Source organism: Arvicanthis niloticus, chromosome 11, assembly GCF_011762505.2.
Source record: "Arvicanthis niloticus isolate mArvNil1 chromosome 11, mArvNil1.pat.X, whole genome shotgun sequence".
Lineage (NCBI taxonomy): Eukaryota > Metazoa > Chordata > Mammalia > Rodentia > Muridae > Arvicanthis > Arvicanthis niloticus.
Genome location: NC_047668.1, coordinates 35,681,956 through 35,687,516, shown reverse-complemented (window position 1 = coordinate 35,687,516; position 5,561 = coordinate 35,681,956).

Sequence of the window (5,561 nt, the reverse complement as noted above, 5' to 3'; positions counted from 1 at the left end):
TAACTATTCTCTGATGTCCCTACACAGCTCAGAAGATGGACACATAGCTGACCCTGTGACTCCAGCATAAAATTTCAGTCTGTCCCCCAGTGCCTCCTCTTTTCTTCCATCTCTTTAATTTTCTTCCTTCCATTGACCAAATATCCTGCAAGTCCCAGCCAGGGCATCTATCTCCACACACCTGGGCAGTAAAGGCATGTGACTGTGGGTGTTGTATTTTCTTTCATATAATATGATATATGAGATGGTATATTTAGCTTTTATAAGCAAAATTAATTTCTTTGTGATGTGTACTTGTTTGTTTAGTTAAACAGAGGATACCAAGTCACTAAGCTATGTTTAAAGGAGAAGTATTATTTTGGGCCCCCTGAACAGAGCCTATGGGAACAAGAGCTGAGATCCAGGGAGCCTTCTTCCTTGGCCTCTGCCTGCACCTCAGCCTGAGATGTGGGAATCATTGCACTGGCTACATATAGTTCTGAGTACTCTGGTAGTTGCAGGGACACCAGAGTAGTTATTGGAGATGTATCAAATTTTGCTGAAAAGTGGACCTCTTGTGGATGCTGAGACCAGAGCAGGAGGACACAGAGCTGGGTGTTTCACAGTGACAAACAGAGACAAGTGACAAGGCTCGTTTGCAAAACCTTAGGGGAACCAGAAGGCACAGTGCAGGAACCCATTCTGCTCTCAGCGGCAGAATTTGGCCTTAGGAATTGGGTCTACTGGCCCCCTACAGCCAGAATTTGGCCTTAGGAATTGGGTCTACTGGCTCCCTACAGCCACGTGATGAAATCAAGCTGGTACTGAACTTGGTTACTTCAGACTTACCTTTCTTCCTACCAACTTCTCACTGTAGTCTCCCCACATGTCCTCACTGGAAAGCAAAACAGAGCCTAGGTTCAATGTCGAGTCCTCTTAGAAACAGATGTGTGTTGAGTGGCCCAAACATGCCAGCATGTGGCATTAATTTAGACTGCATTCACTCTGTAATTGACCCTTACTTTATCGACAATCAGGCTGACAATACCCACCCCCCCGTCCGAGTTGCTAAAATATTTTAGAATCCATTCCAGAAAATCACTTTCCCAGATTTCTGAGTAGCAACTGTTATTGATTTCATTGCATTCACCCAAGTAAACAGAATATTTTGAATACTTAATACGTTTCCCATTATTTAGCATCGCGCAAACCAGATAATGGAGGCTTGTAGTGAGCGAGATTCCTTAATAAGCCGCACTGGCAAATCATTCTGGGCCCATCCCAAAGCCAGTTCCTGGAGACACAGATGTGCGGGGCTCAGGTCTGGGAACTCTTTCCTTCACAGCTCGGGGACATGTCTGTACTGTTGTCTACACAGCTGTCCCGCAGAGCCCTGACCTGCCAAGTGTCACAAATGAAACCCTGGGTGAAGAATCAGCTGAATTGGCCCCTTTGAGCCCTGCTTCATAAACAGAGTTCTGCTCTTTCTCCTGTCTGCCATCTGATGTAGAGATGAAAGCCCTCCCTGAGCTGGAGCAGGGGCCCAGGGCACATGAAAATTCAGACTACAGTGTAGGGAACCAGCAGAGACCTTGCTGTCATCATCATTGTGAGCATGTGTGTCCCAAGGTGGAGCAAGTTTTCAGTGTGGCGGGGCAGTGCTGGCTCAGAATAAGTCTGTTCTAGGAACAAGCAACCCTCTGTGTTTGATGACATAGTTAGTAGGACTTTTGCTGAGGTTGCATATTTTAACACATTTATCCTGCTGTGCTGTCTCCTCCTGCCTTGCATTTTTCTCAAGACACCAACCTTAGAGTGATCCTTACTTTCAGATAACCTAGATTGCCTCTTAACGCTGTCCAGGGTCACTCCCGTCTCACCACCCTTCACAGCACTCTGTCCTCTTAGAGTACCTTTGGCAACAGTCTTAGATATCACATGAGGATGAATAGTCCAAATTACCAGCAGCACGGAATGAACAGAAGATTTAGTTTTGTCCTTACATGTACCTTGCAGCTCATCTCAGCTTTCCCCCAGCCTTCTCCCTGCCCCAGCCTGACAGAGCTCTGTATAAACCATTCCTCTGAAGTCATACCCAGCCTTGGCCCAGAGGGCAAGTTGTTCAGTCTATGTCCTGAGGCAGACACATGGGTGACCCCGGGGGTTCAGTCTGGTGTTGTGTCCACATGGCTCTGTGGAATAGTGTAAGAAGAATGTTGACTATGTCCTTTCCTTTTGAATATTGGCCAAAATATTTTACCTGTTTAGCTCTTTTATCTTCTTTTGGAAGAATCACCTTATTTGAGTCTAACATTACTTGATAAGTAATAGTCCATATTACCATAGCTTTAACCACTTCTTTACACTATTAGAACTTTTTTATAAAAGCACCAGACCAAACAAGAATCAAAACCTAAAATGTTGATCTTAATATTTATATCTAACGTTGCTACGTGTCGGACCTCCCCAGGTGGTGGGCACTGCATCCAGGCAGCATCCATAAAGGACTAGATAGTCTTTGATTTCCTGTCACATGTCCAGTGACAGGAAAAGTGAAGTTCACAGGTGAGACAAAAGAGCCAGAGCTTCCCAGAGCACTACTCGTCCACTAGCCTTTCCCGAAAGCCTGTGTGAAAGCTGAGAAAGTGGCTTTTCTCTCCCAGGACAAATGAGCCTGGCCCAGAGCCCAATTTTCTGGAATCTGGAATGACAGTGGTATTGATTGCCCAACAATCCTGTGGTTTTTGAGAGCCTGGGATTGAAACGAAAGGTGTGTGCTTCCCCAAGGTCTTCAGGTATGTTGCACTTAATTCATTAAGGGTACTAGGATATAGCAAGAGGTTGCAGGAAATGAGAATGACCACCGTCAGCAGGCTTGGATGTGCAGTCGTGGCCTTATTGCTGGGGTTGCAACTGTTGAGAGACGACCCTCTGTATGGCACGGATTCTGTCACTTTTTCTTTTTTCCAAATTAAGGTCAGAGAGGAATGCCAAAATCATAGTTAGGCCATTGTATGAATAATCACACGAGTGTTTTATCCCATGTGCTCACTATAGGTCATGCAGAGAAAAATATTCTATACACGTAATTTGAATTGAGTTTCATATTTATGAGGAATCAATTGAATGGCAGTACGGAGCAATTAGAGTTTCAAGTCTAACTTTCTGCGTATGTGAGAGCCGAGCCTATGGAGGCCGTTCTTCGGGAAGAAAGAAAGCACTAAGGGACTCTGGCTTAGATTGCCCCACTCCCACCCCCACTCAACAGACTGCAGTGTAAATCTGTTCTGTGAATAAAAATGTCTTAATGTTTTGAGAAATTCAGCATAGAATGCAGACACTATTGTGATAGGAAGTCCTTCAAACCATCACCAAAGCTCACATTATCTTATGAATATGCAACACATTGAGGCTTACAAAATTTAGTCTTAGAAAGCCACTTCACTTCCTGAGAAAAGCATTTCGTTTTCCTATTTGCAAAGTTGCCAACACTGTGCAATGCACTTCCCTTCCTTGTAGAACCACGTGACAGGGTGACTCACAAGCAGCGAGTGACCACCATCTCCCTAAAGTTTGAGCAGCTCAGTGCAAACAGTGCATCCTAGAGGCAATGGCAGGTTCTTCTACCCCAGGAGTCCTCAGGTTCCAGGCTCCCCCTGTCTGGATCCTCGGCCCTAGCTGCAGGTGAGGAACAAGAAGAGCAGGAGATGCTGAAAGTTGCAGGCCATAGGTCTGAAAGCTATACAGCTATTTGTGTTTTCTCCCCTGCCTAGGTCAGTCAGTGGCGCAGTACCCAAAGAGAATAAATAGATCAGGAGAAAATGGCAGTGAGTTCTATCAAAATTCAGCACTACAAACCTTAGTCTAAACATTATCTATCTGTATATAATAGATATCTAAATATCTATATAGATATCATGCATATGTTATGTATGCAAACAGTTGGGGCCTGGGGAAATTGCTTTTTCCCTGTTTTGATAGAGTCATATTTGTACAGAGTATTATGTTTTTAAAAGATACAGTTGTAATTATCTTTAGACACTGGGGACTTGGCATTCTGTACTTTCTGTTGGTCTTGAAGTCTGGCAGGTGCACAGATTTAACACATTCTCTGCACTCATCCGGAAATCTGACATGTAATCGGATGCTCCCTCCAGACACCGGGATTGTATCAGGTGTCCTGGTCTTCAGGGAGGATCCTGGTGCAGTTGCATGCCAAGAGAATGAGAAAGTCAGGAACCAGGATGTACTTTCTAGGACAGAGGAGTGAGTATGTAAGAAACTTACAAGGAAGGTGGTGGAGGCGGGGGAAAAACAACAAACAACTGGCCAAGTGCATCACAGAAACTCAGAGGCTCTATCTACATGTTTCAATAATTTACCTAAAATAACAGAAGCACTAGTCAGGCTCTAATTCTGAACATGAAGCACAGATCTGCTCACCCCCAAGCTTCACACTGACACCCCGGCATTTGGCTGAGCCCTAGTGAGGATTTAGCTACTAAAGATGATGGATAATAAAGTCCTGTCTTTATAACACACCCGTGTGTGTACTCATGTCACAGATCTATAAACCACACACAGAATTAAACTGAAATATATCTCCATGGTGGAGGGGACAGAAAAGATGTTCTCTGAGTTAAGGTTTCTATCACTGTGATAAAACACCATGACTATAAAAAATGTGGGAAGAAATGGGTTTATTTCAGCTCTTTCACAGTTCTTCACTGAAGGGAATCAGGGCAAGCATACAGAGGTCATGGAGGGATGCTCCCAATGTTCCTTACTGCTTCCTATGTGTCCTCTTTTGTGGCAAGACTGGATTGGACCTCAGTATAAATAGGACAGATGTGGCTTTGCTCCCAAAATCCCTACCCCTTAAACCCTTAGTAGAACTATATTTTATTTATTCTTTAATATTTAATTTTTGGCATCTTCGCACAATATATTTTAATAAAATTCTTTCCCCTCCCCCAACACTTCCCAGGTTCTCCTCCATCTCCCAATACACTGGACTTCTCAACTGCATGTTATTTCTCTATCTTCAGCAAAGGAAGCATGATGTGTGCATGCACACAAACACACACACACACACACACACACACACACACACACACACAGAGAGAGAGAGAGAGAGAGAGAGAGAGAGAGAGAGAGAGAGAGAGAGACCTAGTCCGTTTGTGAACAGGCCCTTAAGTAGGGCCTGTCTTGTAGTGTAGTTGATATACCCAGATTAGCACTGTATTTTAAACATAGTCTACCCTCTGATTATTTACACTTGAACTAGCATCAGTGGAGACCTGTGGGAGGGAATAACAGATTTAATTCAAGTCAGGTGAGAAACTAGAGTCTGTAGTCTGTTCTGGTGACGAAAATGTAGGTGCTTTTTTCTATTGTTTCTCTGCACACGTGACTCCTGTGGCCTTTGCATTTTGGTAGATTGTTCTTATGACCTGAAGGACACAGATGGTAAGTTCTCTGGTGTATACCACTCTAAGAATCAGATTGACTCCTCCTCCTCGATTATCGGAGGATTTAAACTGGGAAACTGCCCTGTGCTTCTGTAAATAATATCCCCTGTA